The sequence below is a fragment of the Callorhinus ursinus genome, unplaced genomic scaffold (assembly GCF_003265705.2).
Source record: "Callorhinus ursinus isolate GAN/ISIS: 27379988/994484 unplaced genomic scaffold, GSC_fseal_2.0 scaffold2, whole genome shotgun sequence".
In the NCBI taxonomy this organism is placed as follows: Eukaryota; Metazoa; Chordata; class Mammalia; order Carnivora; family Otariidae; genus Callorhinus; species Callorhinus ursinus.
In genome coordinates, this window is record NW_027397064.1 from 64,607,490 (window position 1) to 64,627,818 (window position 20,329).

Below are 20,329 nucleotides of genomic sequence, written 5' to 3' on the forward strand. Positions count from 1 at the left end.
TCATCATTATTTCTAAATTGGGAATGGTATTAACTACCTTTTAAAAGATATTGTAAACAATAAATGAGGCTATTCAATTGCATTCAATAAGTGAACAACCACACTGTGAAAAGTGCCCATGATTCAAAAGTCAAGTTATATAGGTAAAGTGCCTACCAGAAATCAACCAACTGCTAATTAGGTGTTACTTCCCCTTTCCTCAACCCAAAGTTTTAGTAAATGTAAACAGAAACAGGCACATTTAAAGAAATTTTCTTCAACTAATATAAAACAAAATATTTGAGGATTTGTTCATTTACCTTAGTCTATAGCTTGTCCCACAACTATTTTCATGACTAAGGATACCAAAACTAGACATTGTTTTTATTTCTAAATTTCAAGTCAGTTGTTAAGAGTTGTGATTAGACTACTCAAGTCAAAAATCTTGGAGGAATAATGAACACTGACTACAAATTAAACTGATTATCACATATTCTATCTGGTGATTTGAGAGTCCACTTCTCATTGTACCCTTTAATTCAATGAAAAGATAGAGTACAAAACAAACGAGTACTTAGGAATAAGAAAAATTCAGACTTCAAACAGGCTGTCAGTGTAATGTGCCTTGTTAGAGATGAATAATAATTAAAATGTGCCTCAAGGGCTCTTTCCCTCCCTCTTTTTTTCTGTTAAAAATACTACAGAGGAGGGTTTTTTTTTTTTTTTTTATAAACAATTCATTCAAAATGGCCAAATCAATGATGCTTACAGGAGTTTCCTGTTCTTGACATCTAAGCCTTATTATAATGTTCTATTTCCTGTATTTCCTTGCTTAAACAGAATCTTGCTTCAGGCAACTTTTTATCGGAACTTCTGTGTGTAGAAACCAGGGACTCTTATTGAATTGTTTCTCACTGGCTACTTGATCTTCACAAAGCACTGAAACGGGACTGATGCCCTGGGTTGTGCAATGGGGTGTCCAAGCCTATCAGTTAGCTGCACACCGCACACACACAGTTCATGTGCGTCAGGGCTAAATGCAATTAGAGGACCCAGAGCTAATACACAGAACACTTCTCTTTTAGCAATTCACCTCTGAATACATTAACCCTTCACTCTTTATAAAGCAATAACAAAGTAGGAAACAAAGACAGTACCTAATATGTAGGTGTCCCAAAATAGATACCGGTTTAAAAAGTGCATTTTTTTCAAAAAGTTACCTGGAAACTTCTCATGAAGGGAGAGAAGTCTTGAGCAATTGTTACTTTTATCACAGAGCTAAAGTTGCAATAATAAGCAGAAAGAAAGAACTGTAACAAAACACTAACTGAATAAAACAGAAATTCAATAAAATGATACAGAAAAATCAGTATTTTAAATTTATCCAGATTTAAATGTAAAGAGAATTAAATTGAGCATGAGAACATGTGGTTTCTAATCTTTGTTCTGCCACTAACTACTAATGTCACCTTGAGCAAGTTGCCTGGAATCATATCTGGGAAACATGAGAATGAACAAGTTCTCTTTTAAATTCTTGAGAATTAGTTTTTAGCTCTCCCCTTTGACAACTTGCTGAGTAAATTCTCTCATCAATATGAGGGAGTTATTTAAACTTAACTCAAATCCTTTATGAGCTATATTTTCTGTATCTAATTTTGTAAGTTCAGGAAATATTTATTGATATTTTTTGACAAATCATAAATTCTTGTGGATTTTCCAATTGCTAACTGTCTCCTTTCATGAGATATTTTATAAATTTTTGCGATGGTGTCTTGGACAGAGAATTAACTTCCAAATGAGCCAAATCTGGGTCTACCAGCTTAACTAAATACATTTATATAATCTTGGATAGTTTATCTACTTAAACTGAAATAGTCTTTTTAATTCCTTTTTTAAAATTCTGGGTCTTTTTTATTGTGAGTACTGTAGTTGGGCAAAATATTTTGAAAGGTACTTCATAAAAGAAGATATGATGCTCAGTATCATAGTCATCAGTAAAATACAAATTAAAATCAAAATGAGGTATCACTTTATATCTACTAGATTGTCTAATATTTAAAAAGCTGTCAATATCAAATATTGGGGAGGATGTAGAACACCTGAAACACTCATGCATTGTTGATGGGAGAGTAAAATATTGCAACATTTTATAAGGCTAAACATACATTTACGATATTACCCAAAATTACCAAGTGTTCACTAAGAATAAACAACTGTCTACACAAAGACTTGTTTATGAATGTTCGCAGATATTCATAATAGCTGAAAATGGGAAATAGCCCCAATAATACAAGCAAATAGATAAATTGTGCCTTATCAATTGAATGGAATACTCTTCAACAATAAAAATGAATGAACGAATAATACACATATTGATATGGATGTATCTCAGAATCATTATCCTAAGTTAATGAAACCTGGCACAACTAATCACATACTATATGATTTCATTTGCAGGAAATTTTATAACAGAAAGCAGATTAATGGTTGCTTGGACTTATGGGTGGAGGGACACTGACTATAAATGTGCACAAGGGAATTCACTGGGGTGATGAGAATATTCTATATCTTAACTGGAAAGATGGTTATAGGATGTATATCTTTTTCAAAACTCATAGAGCATAGACTTCAAAAGTGGACCGCCAGATTGCCAGGAGCTTCTGAGGGAGTAAACAACCTTTGAGTAAAATGATCAGAACTTGAACTGATGAACTCCACCAGTGATGTCAGAGTTTTCAGAATCCATGTTATCAACTCACAAGAGAAACAGAAAGCTTTCATCTTTAACTCCAGAGAGCAGAAGCTTGCTTGCAATGACACCAGTCACTTATGAGCTTGAAAGAGGCCTTTCCCAGACTCTTAAGTGCCAGAGTTGCCAAATTCTGGGTGTAGCAAAATAAAGAGTGCAGAGAGGTCAAGGAAGAGAGAAAAAGCCCACCAGTGCTCCCGCAGCCTCCCTGACCAAAGGTGCCCACCACTTCCACGGCAAGCTTTAATTACTGAACCAAGACTCCTAAAAGTCTATTACCTAATTGTTATGGGAGCTATTGGAAATGTCATTTGGCAAGAGGGGAACATTTTCTACTGAATAAATGCTAAGGGTAGATATAAGAAACAAAAATAAAATTGTGTTTTAATTACAGTGTCCTTGCTATGCCAATGCAACTTCAAGACAAACAAGGTACCAGCACTAACCATCCCCAGCAACTCAACCTCTTTATTACTGGTCCCAATCAGATTGCCTAGAAAATCTTGAAGCTTCCATCACCTAAATCAATCAGTTATGACTGGCAACAGAGTCATTTTGTAAAAATGCAGGTTCTAATGCTCTTTTCTTTGAAGTGTGTATGGAGAGAGGGGTAGATACTAAAAGTTAAAATGATAAAGAGGGAATCTTAAAACGAGCAAATAGAAACTATGCACATGAGTTAGGCTGTGGGTAGAAACAAATAGCCTTAAAACGAGTTAGCCTTTTTCTTGTTTCACTGTGTTCAATGAGAGGGACCTACGTTCTCCTACTGAGAAATAGTAGACTCAATACAAGTCCCTCCAGAATGGAATCTAGTCTCTGGGAAAAGAAGAGGAAGAAAAGATGGAGGAAATTGGTTGAGAGAAGATGTTTAAAAAAAAAAAAAAGAAAGAAAAGAAAAAAAGGAAGAAAGCAAGGAAAAAAGGGAATTAACAGATTTCTATCTGAGGTAGACTTCATTTGGGCTGGCTGGTGACATGATGAGAAAAGTTTTTAAATGTTTGCACCACCTTCTGGTGTAGCCAAAGTAACCGCCTAGAAGGTCTGAGCTCCCCACAATATTGATCCCAGGACATGAGCTTCCTACTTCTTTAAGGACCAGATCACTGGAAATGAATAGTGAATCATTTAACTACTAAGGACTATGTTTCTCTGTCCGTGAATATTTTTATAATCACTGAAACTACTGAAGGAGTTCAGTTGCAGCCTTCGAATCTTTATCAGCTGATACATCACACACAAAAGGATTTCAGTAGCATACCAGAAAAGTGACCAAAGATAACCTGAACCACACAGAATCTATCAGGATTGTGGAATAATAATGATTTCAGAGTCCGTTAGGTTTTCCATTTCATTTTTTTACACTATTTTATAATTTACCTTTCCCCATTAGTATTTGGGGAGTAAATAACAAAAGAGACATATAAAAACAAGTATGTATAGTCACATGATACTTAAAACAGAAAATTTTTCCAAAAACGTACAAATTCTAAAAATACGGTTTTGTTTTGTTTTTTTTTTCCCCCTTTAGCTGAATCAGTGGTTATGGTGCCCTGCTATCTGGCTATTTAAGTTAAAAGAGAAAAGTGTACATGAGCTAGTTTCACTTCCTCCAACATGCAACATGGAGTTTGGCGTGTGTGTGGGCGGGGTGGGGGAGGTTGGGAGGTATGTATTAAGCTTATTAGATTGCTCTTATTTTTTTCCCAAAGTGACCTGAGGGGACATTCCTACAGGCTTTTACGTAGGATATACTTGACACCAGAAAGTTCTCAGATTTTTATGATTACATTTCAAAACCCATGCACACACACATACAAACACACACAGTATGTCTTCTTATGCCTTATTTACTCTAGTTGTTGCTACTATTCTTTAAGTCCATGGTTTCCACCTTTTAGATAATTTACATTTTTAAATGCAGTATGTTTTATATTATTTACTGACATTTTTTCTGCCTTTTGTAGCGAGGACATTTAAGGTCAGGCCAACATCATGCAGGCAAAAACTCAATAAGGGCTTCGCTGCCCTGTATTTCCCACCACATCTGGGTCAGGTCCCAGCAAAGCGAGGGCGTGAGAATGTGGCTGCTGTCTGCTTTGCTCCTTCCCTAGTCCTTAGGGAAATGCAGGTCATTTTGGACATGAGGTTGAAGAAGGTAGTAGTATTCAGAACAAATACACATAGATTCTGATCATTCTTGTCCATACTATTTTAAAACTACTTTTTATAATAAGGCTGAGTTCCTCACTGGCTGTGTGGCAAGAGGCCACTTTGTTCACACTGACATTTTTCTAGAAAACATCTTACATACAGAGTGTTGTGGTGAGAACAAGATAGGTTCAAAAAGCTGTGAGAAACGAACACAGCTGGGGAAGGGAAAATGAAAGTGAAATGAACTGAAATTAAAAACAAATTTCTTTTTAAAAAAGGGGGGAAAAAGAATCAAGTAAAAAACAATGTTTGCTTCATTCTTGCTTTCACTTCATTTTCCCACATGGCTTTCTATATAGAGAAATCAGCCACCAACGAGAATGAAACCGCTTATTACAACATATTATTTTAATTTCATGAAATACTCATATATTTATAATATTTAAAAAAAGTATTTTACATCTTTGTAAATTGAGCACCTCTTCTACCTTCTGTCTAGTACTACCTCATGGTACCTGCACAGTTAACAGGAGGAAAGTATGTAGTAAAAGGCAATATTACAAACAAAAAGTAATGAGAAATAATAATAAAACTAACTGGAAGCTACCTTACTATTTCTAAACAACCTTTTCTCTTTCTTATTTTATTTAGCTCAGAAATACATGTTTCTTAATACCCATCACCGGGCTAATCTCTCCCCCTATCCCCTCCCTTCTAAAACCCTCAGTATTAAGGAGGGCACGTTCTGCATGGAGCACTGGGTGTTATACGCAAACAATGAATCGTGGATCACCACATCGAAAACTAATGATGTACTGTATGGTGACTAACAACATAACTAAATTTTAAAAAAGGGAAAAAACACATGTCTCCGCCTTATTGCCCATATTAAAAATTGCCATAACCTCCCCTCATCGTACTTTCAATGATCGAGGTCCAACTCAAGTCCTACATAGGGTGATGGAATTAAGGGAGTTACAAATTCCAAAAGAAACTTAAAATCACTTAGTGTTTCTATATATGCTAGTCATGGTTCAGGCCACTGCCCCAGGCCCACTTTAGGTCAAACTGCTTTCGTCGACCTTATTCCCCAAAACTTGAGAGGAAAGCCATAGTAGCTGGTCCACTGGTCAGGCTATTGACTGGATGAGAGATTGGAACCTAACCCAAGGAGATTGCATCCCTCTGCTGGCAGCAACCCAGGAAGAGGTATGGATCAAAGAGCTGTGCTCAAGAGCTGAAAGAATTTAGCTGAGCATGTCAAATTCACTTCCTCTAGAATTTGCCTTGGAGAATTGAGTGCCTTGCTGGTCAGTTGCCAGAGAAGAATGGATAAATCCACAGAGAGAAGCCAAAATTCTGTGAGATAAAGATTAAGCCGGCCATGATAGAGAAAGCAAATGTCCAAGGTTATCTGGAACCTTGCCAAGTTTTCTGGTCCTGGATCCAGTATATAAATTTTTCTAACAACTACCCCTCCCCATTCCTAAGGAAGCACAAGTTAAGTTTCTGTTACTTATAAGCAAATCACACACCCAGTACCTTTCCTATCCCTCATCATCCCCTACAAAACTCATAGTACATTCCTGCTCCTTGGTCATGCCTAAATTTAAATTACCACACAAGTTATCTCAATATATTTCTAGGTAATGAGATTCTAAAGCTATTTCTTATATTGAGTAAACCCTTAATCCCCTGAATCTTAGATTCTCCAACTATATAAGCTTCATGAAACCTTTCAACATTCCGATTCCTCCCTTCTGAAAATGTTATAGTTTATCTGTAAATTTTCCAAATTGTGGCTTCTGTAGCTGAAAATAATAGTCCATGGTGATGTAACCAACATAAATGGTCTGAACTACTACTTTTCTTGTTCTGTGTAAATATTTCAAGTACTGTTACCCAGGACTGCAGTAGACTTTTTTCAATTACACTGTTGAATCATTTTCAACTTATTGTTAATTACAAGCTACCTTGTTTTGAAATGAGTTTCGGACAACCCACATGTTCCCACCTTATACGTATGTAGTTCATTTTTTAGATCTAAGGTTAGGATTTAGGTTGACATTTTAAATTTAAATCTTTGCTAGGCTAAAACTTTTTCAGTTTCTGGTCTTCCATCAAATGTCCCTCACCACCAACCCCTTTGTGATCACTCAGTCTTCTGAATTTCTTTAGCAAATGTATCTGTTTCACTCATTTGTTATATTACTTATACTACCTAATCAAGTTATTCATCTTTTAATGAAGGTTGGTTCCAAAGTACAGAGTTGATATACCTTGTTCTCACAATCTATAGTGTGCAATACACAAAAAATTTACTTGTAAGTAATAATAATCAATAATCAAGCAATGAGAAAAAAAGAGTATATCCAGTGGATCATACACTCTTTTTCTAGTCAGTACTTGTGAGCTCCTGATATGTGACCAAAGTAGGGCTGTGCAGTGCAGCCTGGTACATTCTTTCCTGTCCTTATATAGGATGAGTGGACAAGCCTCTTGACACATGAGTGGATAATATGTACCTTCAACTTTTAGTATTTGGGATATTCTTGGAATCTTTAAAAAATATTTCTAATAAACATTTGTGGTTTTTTTTAAGACTGTATTTATCTGAGAGAGAGAGAGAGAGAGAGAGCACAAGTAGGGGGAGGGGCGTAGGGAGAGGGACAATAAGACTCCACACTGAGCATGAGCCCAATACCAGGCTCGATCCCATGACCCTGAGATCATGACCTGAGCAGAAATCAAGAGTCAGATGCTCAACTGGCTGAGCCATCCAGGTGCCCCTCTAATAAACATTTGTAAGACAGACAGTGCCTGTCACAAGTTGACAGGGTCATTGGCTTGAGTCTTCAAATGCTTGAAGAGTCTCAGATTTAGACCCTAAATGAAGTTATGCACACAGTTACAGACATACACTAAAGAGATTAAATCATGTCACTAAAACAATTTTAAACTCATGTCCCATTAAAACACCACTCCATTGTTACATGTTACGGATAAATATATTTTAATATATCCTATAATTACCATATGAACAGCAGAATGGTATTATACTGTAATGGGGGATTAAAATCAAAGCATTAATTTGTTAAATGAAAACATTTAAAACTGTGTGACAACTGTGTGTCACTATTTTCTATAATTTCAATATTGATTTGTTATTCACATTGAATATCAAATCAATATTATTTTTAAATATCCTGATTGCTATAATAAATGGAGATGAGCCAGGCCTTTCTCAGTTTCTCAGAAGCCCTACCAGCAAATGAGCATCATAATCTCATTACTGAAATGTTCCCTGATGGCCCTTATTTCTGGCCACATTAAACTTATTCTCACTTAACCAGGATTTTTACTAGCTGATTCCTCTTGAGGTTGTTTCTTTTATTTGGGACATGTTTAATGAGCAGCAGTAATTGTATGAATCACTGTGCTAAGTTCAGTGAAGAAAAAATAACATCATCAATAGAAGACTATAAATGTGATCCTTCCCCTCAAGTAGCTTCCCATTCCTACAGACAGTCCACAGTTACATATAGCGCAAAGTAAAGGAACAGGAATCACATTTTAAGAATAAACAAAATTATCGAAGACGAGAAAGTAAAAGGACATAGTCGGGTTAAGAGATGTGGAAAAAGTTTGCCAGCCCTTCATTTCTACACCGTGGGCAATCCTGACTCTAGTCACAAAGTTCTTTTTGGTCCCTGTGCTCCCGTTTCCGGATTTCAGTCCCACTTGCCATTCTTTGTGACAAAGAGTATTTCTGGCACACATCACACATGAGAAGGCAATGTTCCAGCTAGGAGAGGATACACAGTCACAGTTGTCCCTAACGCTTCCCCTGCCAAGGTTCCACCCCACTCTGCTCCAGTTTTGCAAGTTCTTGAGCTGATATAGTTAAGAGCACTATCTTGCCGAGGCTCCGCTCTTCCTAGCCAGCCTACCCGAGGGGTACACAATATCATTTCTCCCAGTTTATTTCAACTGATCCAGGGCTTCAACATGGCAAATGGAACTTCACTAAAACAAAACAAAACAAAACAAAACAAAAAAAAGAAAGGTCAAAATAGGTAAATGAGCTCTTACTTATTCTAGGGTAACCACCATCAATTACCTTGACTAAAAGCACTAAAGAGTACACACCACTCAATCTCATTTCTTCAACCCTGTCACCTTAGGCGTGCTTGGGACCATTTATGAAACCAGTGCTATCTGAAAATAAATCATAGCTCGCTCACCTAATGTTTTGCATCATGTTCACATGATCGTGGGCATGAAGTGACTTAAGTTGTAGTAGCCACTAACCTCCAGCTTCTGGAGCTTGGGAAGTGGTTCTGATCTTACAAAGTAAATATTATAAGCTGCAAACATGAAGGACCAAATTTGAATTTGTATGCCCAGTAGAAATGTGTTTTCCATAGAGACATAAAAGTGCATTCTGTCTCACATACGCAGAGAACACAGGCGGTAGGACAGAAGATACTGAAAGTCACCTCAAGTCAGAGTCAGAGCTGCAGTTTTTCTGGGTCAGCCCTCAGGTTAATAATCAAAGACTAACTCTCTGTGATAAGTGATGTAGACCCCAAAGCAAGACATGGGCAGCCAGTGCTGACCAGACACCTAAATAACTAAAAATAAGACCAACATGGGACACACAGAGGGAGCCCACATCATATTGACAGAGAGAGTATTCTCCTAATCGTATCAGTCAAGGTTCTCACCAGTTCAGAGTGAGGCATAACTAAAAATAGCAGAATCTAATGACTTTTAGTTTTTTATTTACAAATATAATAAGAAACTGTATACATTTATAAATACAGAGTTCAAGCACAATGAACTCTCTTCTGACTTCCACAAGGGCCTCCATTGAAGAACCCCTTAGATGCTAATGTATATAAACATCTGAATTGGATGAATCCTATTTGACCATTAGAGTCACAGTTTTGGTACCCACAGGACGTATTTTAATTAATAAGGATTAAATTTGTCCATAAATGACAGAAAACCCCCAAATAACAGAAGCTTAAAGAGGACTACAGTTTATTTTCTACTGATACTACCTGGACAATCCAGATCTGACATACCCACCAGGGACCCACTCAGCCACCTTCACTACAACTACAGTTGATTGTTCTAGGATAAAGTTCCAGCTTCCACCGTCATGTCTCTGTAGTCCATCTAAGAAGAAGGTGCAAAAGAGAGGTAAAAGTAGTACCCTTCTCTTTAAGGACATGCATTCTACCTATATCCTCCTGGTAAGAACTTAGCCACAACCAGCTGCAAATGAAGATGTGAATTTTATTCCTTTTTCTAGGTGGCCATGATCCAGACAAAAATCAGAGGCTCTATCACGGTAGAAGAAGGGAAAACAGCTATTTAGCGCCAAATAGCAGTTGCTTCTATAGTAACCAAACTCCCTCCATATTATACAATTTGCCCTAACAAAGTTTTTTATTTTTTAAAAATATTTATTTATTTATTTTTAGAGAGAGAACACAAGTGGGAGGGGCAGAGGAAAGAGGAGAGAGAATCTCAAGCAGACTGTGCACTCAGCATGGAGCCTCAGGTGGGGCTTAATCTCAAGACCCTGGGATCACAACCTGAGCTGAAACCAAGAGTGCGATGTTTAGCTGATTGCGCCACTCAGCTACCCGCTAACAAAGCATTTTAAAATATCATTATGAATTGAATTGTGACCCCATAATAAGATATGTTGAGTCTTAATTTCACTATGGACTCAAAATGTGACTGGACTCAGTACCTCAAAATATGACTTCATTTGAAAATAAGGTCTCTGCAGGTGTAGTTAAGATGAGGGCATTAGCGTGGCCCTAATCCCATATAACTGATGTCCTTACCAAAAGGGGAACTTGGAGTGCCTGGGTGGCTCAGCCAGTTAAGCATCTGCCTTCAGCTCAGGTCATGATCCCAGGGTCCTGGAATCGATTCTCACATAGGGTTCCTTGCTCAGCAAGGAGTCTTCTTCTCCCTCTGCCTGCCGCTCTCCCTGCTTGTGTGCTTGCTCTCTCAGACCTCCCTCTCTCTCTCTCTGACAAACAAAGACAATCATAAAAAAGGAGGGGGGGACCTGAACAAAGACACAGACATGCACAGAGGGAAGAGTATGTGAAGGGACACAGAGAGAATGCCATGTGAAGATGAAATATTGGAGTGATGCATTTACAAGCCGGGGAATACTAAAGATTGTTGGCAAACTACCTGGAATTAGGAAGAGGCAAGAAAGGATTCTTCCCCATAGTTTTCAGAGGGATCATGGCCCTGTTGATAACTTGATTTCAGACTGCGAGCTTACAGAACTGCAAGAATAAATGTATGTTGTTTTAAGTCACCCAGTTTACGGTACTTTGTTACAGCAGCCGTAGGAAACCAATACAAATAGGTTATCTCACTTAATCCCCACAACTACTGCTATGAAAGAGATACTGTTTTTCTTCTTCCCTTTGTGTAAATAAAGAAATTAAGGCTCAAAAAGTTAAGCAACTTGCCAAGATCCCTTGAGCTTTGGTTCAAACTTAGGTTCTTCTGATTCCAGAGCCTGAACTCCTCATCTGCTATACTAACCAAAGAACAAACAAAAAATTGTGGTTTTGGATCTTCCATCCCATGTTAGCTAGGACATCACTAGAGAAAACTGTGAAGTGCTATGCAGATATTAGGTGGTTTTATTATTCCCCAGGTACATTTTAGCATGATGTCAGAACCTCTTTTCCAAACTGGGACACTATTGAGAATGAAAAGGATGCTATTCATAATTACACTGGAAAAAGAAGCCTAAACCAGCACTGTCTTGGGGGAAACCAGGGCTCATCTCACACTATTTTTAACTCATTCCTCAGTGCCCCACCCCTGACTCCCAACCAGAAATAACAATATAGTGACTTTACCTAATTCTAATAATTACAGTTAGAAAGCAATAATAATAACATGGCACCATGAAAATATTTCTTGATGATGAGCAATATACAGATCATAAAAGATAGTTATAAGAATGATTTCATAAAATGATTAATCCATAAAAAGAAAGAATACATCTTGATTATTTAGCCAAAAGTATCTGAGCTGTCCTTCCAGACTTCTAAAGACTGAACACCTCTATCCCTGGAAAGATAAGAGAGAAAGAAAGGTCTCTCTTGTTTGAGACTCTGCATATTAAGGCTCTAATTGTTATAGTAACTAAGCCAATAATCTAATATTGTGGAGACTATCAAGCATACATTTTTACAAAAAAACAAAATTGCCCCTCTTCCAGACTCCTTTCCAAGGTTAAGAAGAAAGGAACTTTCCCACAGATGTGGATTGAAAATTGTTTTTTCTAGTCTTATCCAAACTTGAGCCTTAACAATGAGAGAAAAGAGTCAGGTTAGCCATAAGAATGAACTCTATAAATTTAGGCTTCTGCCAAGATAGAGCCTTCTCCGATTATTTCTAGGAGAGCTAGGTGCTCTTGGAGGTCACCTAGTCTGGACTATAACCGAATAATAAAGTAATAATCCTACATGAGCATAGTATACTATTACATAATTATACAATCTGATAAAAAGCTCAAATAAAGGCTCTACATTCCTGAAAGTCTGGCTCCCATGGCCTTTATCTGAAGCTAAGATGGACTCAGTAAAACTGTTTGTGTGCATGTAAATACGCACACATCAAACATTGTATAATCTGAGTAAACTGTAGGTTTCTAAAAACATTAACTGTGTTTACCTTTACATGGGAAGATTTCCAGTAATTCTGTATTCCACTTTCTTCATGTTTTCTCACTGAGAATATAGTACCTTTGAAATTATATTTAAAAAAATAATACTTTTGAAATTAGAAAAAAAGGTCTTTAATAAAGATCATAAAATATGCATAAAGAACTTCCAGTTTCTGGTCCAGCATATAAAAAGCTGGAATATGGCACTCCATCCTAAAAAATAAGTAAAAGACTGAAAAATCTACAACTCTTCTTAGATTCTTAAGAGAAATGAGGTCACAGGGCAAACCACTGCCCCCAGAATTAGACAGACCAACAGACAAATACAGATAATCACTAACCCCCATGGGAACCAGTGCCAAGGGAAGGAAACTTGAACTGTAATGGATGAATTCCTGGAGGCTTAGCATTACATGCCTGAGAGTTAAGTCCAGGGGGACCCAGTCATCAGGGTCCCTACGCTTTTGTGAATTTTGCCTCCAGAAGCTCAACCAGGTTTTCACAATAAATACTAGAGAAAAGTCTCCTCTTGTTTACTGTAAGAGGAGGGGAAAGGAATAATCTTTAAATACTCCAGAGCATTCTGTTCTTCTTAACAAAGTCCACCCTCAGGAAAAGCTATTTAACCAGAGCCTAGCCTGCTGTGGTTTTATCTGAGCCTAACTGACCTGGGGGAAAGAAAACAAGTAACTCCAGCCTCCGCTAACCCTCCTACCCCACCTACAGGGGAAGGGAGGACTGAGAAGCACATGTGGAGGTCACAATCCAGAGGTATACACTCACTAAAAGACGGAGACTTACTCATAGAATTATAGAATGCTTCTACAAGAGAAGAACATTGGAGAAGAAGTAAGTGAAGGTAAAATAAAAACTTATTTTTCTTATTCTTAATTGATCTAACAGATAACAGTTTGTTCAAATAGGAGCAACAATGTATTCGAGCAAATATGCTTCTATGTGTACTATACATATGTATGCTTATATGTAACTAAATGAGTGACAGAGATGATACAAGAGATGGGAGAGAGGAATTAGGATTTTTAAATTATTATAAGGTATTTGCACTACTTGTAAAGCAGTACAGTGTTTTTGAAAGTGGACTTGGATTAGGTATAAATGTACTTTGTAAACTCTATGGCAACCACTTAAAAAAGTAAAAAAATAAGTACAACTGATAGGCTAAGAAAAGAGAGAAAATGGAATCATGCAAAATGTTCAAATAAAACCATAAAACACAGAAAAAGTGTGGGAGGAACATAGAACAAGGACAACAAACAGAAAACAGTAAAGAAATGTGATAGATACTAATCCAGCTATATCGCTAATCACTTTGAAAGTCAGTGAAAAGACAGAGATTACCAGAGTGGATCAAAAAACAAGACTCAATTATATTTTGTATACAGGAAACCCATTTTAAATATGAGTACATGTATAGATCAAAAGTAAATGAATGGAAATATGCCATGCTAACATTAATCAAAAGAAAGCAGGAGTAGCTATATTAATTTCAGACAGAGCAGACTTCAGAACAAGGAAAGTCATCAGGGATAGAAGAGTATTGCATAATGATAAAGGGGTTTCTTCTACAAGAAGTCATAACAATCCTTAACATGTATGTGCCTAATAATGGAACATTAAAACATATGAGACAAAAATAGATAGAACTACAAGAATAAAACAGATAGATATACTATTATAGTTGGAGATTTTAGCTATATCAGAGATGGATATATCCATCAGGCAAAAATCCAGTAAGGATATAGTTGAATTAAAAAATACAATCAGGGCGCCTGGGTGGCTCAGTTGGTTAAGCAACTGCCTTGGGCTCAGGTCACGATCCTGGAGTCCCGGGATCGAGTCCCACATCGGGCTCCCTGCTCAGCAGGGAGTCTGTTTCTCCCTCTGACCCTCTTCCCTCTCGTGCTCTCTGTCTCTCATTCTCTCTCTCTCAAATAAATAATAAATAAAAATAAAATCTTCTTTAAAAAATAAATAAATAAATAAAATAAAAAATACAATCAATCTACTAGATATAGTTGACATCTATAGACTGTTTCACCCAACAAGAGCAGAATACATATTCCTCTCAAGCATGCATGGAACATTCATCAAGATGGATGACATTCTGCACCATAAAACACACCTTAACAACTTTAAAAGAATAGAAATCATACAAGGTCTGCTTACAAACCAAAACAAAATTAAACTAGAAACCAATGACAGAAAAATAGTTAGAACATCCCAAATATTTGGAAATTAAACAATACAAAAGACTGAAAAAATCAATAAACCTATAGGTAGGCTAAATAAGAAAAGAGAGAAGGCACAAATTAGTAATTTCAGATATGAAAGTGGGGACATCGTGATAAATCCCATGGATATTAAAAGGATAATTAAGGAATATTATGAAAAACTCAATGCCCATAGGTTTAATAATCTAAATGAGATGGACCAATTCCTTGAAAAATACAATCTGCCAAAACTTACAGAAGAAATAGATAATGTGAATAGGCCTATATCTATTATATACATTGAATCAATAATTAATAACCTTCTCAAACAGAAAACACCAGGCCCAGATGGATTCACTGATGAATTCTACCAAAGATTTAAGGTAGAAATTATACCTGTTCTCTACAATCACTTTCAGAAAATAGAATCAGATGAACTACTTCCTAACTCATTCTATGAAGCCAGCATTGACCTAATACCAAACTAGAGAAAGACATTGCTAGAAAAGAAAACTACAGACCAATATCTCTCAGGAACATAGATTCAAAAATCCTCAACAAAATAATGAATCAATTCAATATTATTCAATTAAGTATTATTCAAATTCAATTAAGTTGAATCCAACAGTGTACAAAAAGAATTATATACCACAACCAAGTGGAATTTATCCCAGGTATGCTAGGCTAGTTCAAAATTCAGAAATCCTTTAATGTAATCCATCATGTCAACAGGGTAAAGAAGAAAAAAAAAATCACATGATGATATCACTAGATGCAGAAAACACAGTTGACAAAATCCAACACTTATTCATGATAAAAATTCTCAGAACACAGGAATAGAGGGACCTTCCTTAACTTGATAAAGAAAATGTACAATAAACCTTCAGCGAACATCATGCTTAATAGTAAGAAACTCAAAGCTTTCCCACTAAGCTGGGTAATAAGGCAAAGGATGTCCCCTCTCATCATTGCTTTTTAGCATCATACTGGAAGTCCTAAATAATGCAAGCAAGACAGGAAAAGGAAATAAAAGGTGTACAGATTGGGAAGGAAAAAATAAAACTGTCTTTGTTCATAGGCGATATGATCATCTATGCAGAACACTGGAAAGAATTGGGAATGAAAAATCCCTGGAATTAGTAAATGATTATAGCAAGATTTCAGGTTACAAGGTTAGTAAGCAAAGCCAGTCACTTTCCTATAAACGAGCAAAGAACAAGTGTAATCTGAAATTCAAAAGCACAATACATTAGCACCCAAGAAATTAAATACTTAGGTATAAATACTTAAGACTGACACTACCTGACTTCAAGATTTACTATAAAGTTACAGTCATAAAGACAGTGGGAAAATGGTGAAAGACTAGATAAACAGATCAGTGGAAGAGATAAGAGAATCCAGAAATAAACCTACATAATATAGTCAACTTATCTTTGACAAATGAGCAAAGACAATACAATGGAGTTTTTTCAAATGGTGCTAGACATGGTCCAACATGTCCTGTTGGACATGTATATGTAAAAAAAAGGAAACCAAACACAAAACTTAACACCCTTAAAAACTTAATTTAAAATGGATCACAGATCTAAATGTAAAATGGAAAATCATAAAAATCTTAGAAGATAGCATCCAAAATCTAGATGATCTTGGGTTTGGCAATGACTTTTTTTTAAATACAACACCAAAGGCACAATCCATAAAGGAGCACTTGATAAATGGGACTTTATTAAAATTACAAACACCTGCTCTGAAAAAAAAAAAACCTGTCAAGAGAATGAAAAGAAAACCCACTGGCTGAGAGAATATATTTGCAAAAGATATACCTGATAAAGAACTGTTATCCAAAATGCACAGAAACTCTTAAAACTCAACCATGAAAATCAATGCAATTAAAAAGTGGCCAAAGACATTAACAGACACCTCACCAAAGAAGATACACAGGTGACCAATAAGTACATGAAAAGATGCCCCACATTATATGTCATCAGGGAAATGCAAATTAAAACAGTGAAATACCAGTACACATCTATTAGAATGGACAAAATACAGAACTTTGACAACATCAAATTCAGGCAAGGGGTGTGAAACAACAGGAAATCTCATTCATTCATTTTACCATTCAATGCAAATGGTACAGCCACTTTGGGAGAAAGTTTGATGGTTTACTTTTGTAAGAAAATAAATATACTCTTACACAGGACCCAGGCAATTGCACTCCTCGGTATTTACCCAAAGGAGCTAAAAACTTTTGTCTACACACAAATTTTTATAGCAGCATTATTCATAACTTCCAGAACTTGGAAGCAACCAAGATGTTCTTCAGCAGGCAAATGGATAAACTGTGGTACATACAGACAACGAAATATTATTTAACACTAAAAAGAAATGAGCCATCAAGCCATAAAAAGACATGGGGGAAACTTAAATGCATATTACTAAGTGCAAGCAGCCAATCTGAAAAGGCTACATATTGTTGGATTCCAACTATATGACATTCTGGAAGGCAACTCTGGTCACCACTATACCACCAAAGCACATATATATAATATTCTGGAAAAGACAAAACTATAAAGACAGTAAAAATATCAGTTGTTCCAGGAATTAGGGGGCAGGGGACAGGGATAAAACAGCGGAGCACTGAGAATTTTTAAAGCAGTTGAAACTACTCTGTATGATACCGTAATGATAGACACATCATTATATATTTGTCCAAATCCACAGGATGTGTAACATCAACAGTAACCCTAATGTAAACTGTGGAGTACAGGTGATAATGATGTGCCAATGTAGGTTCATCAATTCTAAAAAATGTGCCTCTCTGGTGGGGGATGTTAATAATGGGAGAGGCTATGCATATGTGAGATCAAAGAGTATAAGGGAAATCTCTGTACCTTCCACTCAATTTTGCTGTAAACCTAAAACAGCTCAAAATAAAAATAAAACATTCAATTTTTAAAATATAAATAAAGACTAAACAGCAAAAAAAAAAAATATATGTATATATATATATAGGAAATCCTTTCTTAGTTATCTATCACTGTATAACAAATAGTCCCAAAACTAATGGTCTAAAGCAAAAATAAACATTTATTATCTCACATTTTTGTGGATCAGGAAGGAGCAGCTTGGTTGAGTTGCCCTGGCTCAGGTTGCAGTTGGAATGCTGGCTGGGGCTGCAGTCATCTGAAGGCTTGCCTGGGGCTAAAGGATTCCCTTTCAATGTATCACTCACAAGGCACTGGCAGGAGACTTAAGTTTCTTGCTATGAGGACCTTGAATGCATTCATGACACTGCAACTGGCTTCTACCAGAGTGAGTGATCTGAGAGAGAACAAGACAGAAACCACAGTGACTTTTATGACTTAGAATCAGAGGTTATACATATTGCAATTTATTAGAAGCAAGTCACTGAGTCCAGCCCTCATTCAAGGGAAGGGGAAAGAAGCTCCACTTCCAGAAGGAAGGAGTGTCAGAGAATTTGTAGACATATTTTAAGCTATCATAGAGCCCATATTCACAAAAAGAAAAAATGCACACACATACCAAAACACATATAATATATTGAAAAAAGTCTTAAAGATAATTAAAGGTGCAAATACAATCATTTAAAATTCTTTCTCCTTTTTATTTTATTTTCTACTTTTTAAAAACAAACTTTTTTTATAATTAAAAAAGGAAAAGTTTACAAGTTTTACAAATTTACAGTCCTAGATACTTGTGGTCAATAGAGTGAAACATTATACTTAATCAGTAAGTCAACATGGACGGAATTGATATCTTTATTTATCCTCCTTTTCCATGAATTTGATATTTTTTTCCACTTATCTAATTTCTCTTGATTATTGTAATTTTCTCTAAAGAGCCTGTGCACATCTTTGGTTGAATTTCTTGCTGAGTATTTGATATTCTCTGACACTATTAAAAATTAATTTCTTTTTATTATAATATCTAGTTGTTGTTTTCAAAAAGTTAATATATTTGCAGGTAACTCTTGTATCTAGTCAACTCCTTAAAGTCTCTATTACTTCTAATATTTTCCCTTCTAATATTTTATTTTGATTTTTTTATATAAACAATCTTATCTGAAAATGATGGTTTTATTTATACCTTTCCAATCCTCATATCTCTAATTTCTTTTTCTTTTCCTATTGCTTAAGGCCACAGACTCCAGCATCATCTTAAAAAAAGTCATGATCATGGGTATTTTTGTTTCATTTCTTAATTAAATGAAAATACTTCCAAAATTTCCCCATTAATGAAAATATCTGCTATAATTTATTAGTTTAAGGAAGTTGTCTTCTATTTCTAATTTACAAAGAGGAATTTTTCAATTGTGACTTCAACATTATCAAACTTTTTTCTGTATCTAGTAAAATAATTACATGGTTTTCTCTTATAATCTGTTAATGTGGGAAATTACGTTTATAGATTTTTTAAGTTAAGCCATGCTTTCATACTTGAGGTATACCCAACTTTGTCATGATATTGTTAACTTTTCATACACTGTTGGAGTCAATTTTCTAATATTTTATTTGGAATTTTGAATCTATATTTTTTAGTAAAATAACGCTGGAATTTTCTTTCTTATTGCATTTGTATTAGGATTAAGATTACTAATTTTGAGTATATCAAAAGTATATATTTTGCATAATTAAAAAAATGCCACAAATAGTTTTAAAAGAAAGAAGCTGGGAGAAAATATGCGCAAAATATGTAACTGGCATAAATTGGCACCCCAAATATATAAGTAACTGTCACAAATTGATAAGAAAAATACTAACAACCAAAATCAAAAGGGCAAAGGATATAAAATGAAATTCACAAAGAGGACAACCTAAATATTGAATTACATTCATCAAATATTATAAAAAGATTCTCAACCACACTATAGATTGGGACAATACAAATTTATACAATAAGTATATACCATTTAAGAACTCATCAGAACAACTAAATTTAAAAACAAAAAACAAAAAACAAGGAAGTCCTGGTGTTGTAGACAATGCAAAAAAAACAGGAATTCCATCTCTGCTGGTGGGAGTGTTACTGATACCACCAATTTGTACAGCAATTTGGGAATATTTTGTGAAGTTTGAATATGCATGATTTATTTCCTAACAAATCTACTGCTAGAGAATCTGTCATTTAACATGCTCCAGGAGGGTGTAAGATTAGAACGTTTACAACCTCTCAGTAGGAGGATGGCTAACTGAACTGTGAGAGATAAAAATGAATAAACTCTACCTGCTTATATCTATATAATACATCTTGAAAACTGTATATTAGGTAAACAAACACTAATGCTAGTGGGAAAAATAACATGTACAATATGGAACCATCTTTTGTATATCTTGAAAACATACAAATCAATGTCATATATTATTTATGGCTACAAATGAATGAGTTAAAATATAAAGCATGGATAGAAAAGATATACACCAACTTCATGAATTAGATGACTTCAGGGTGAAGAGAAAGAAATGGGGATGGACA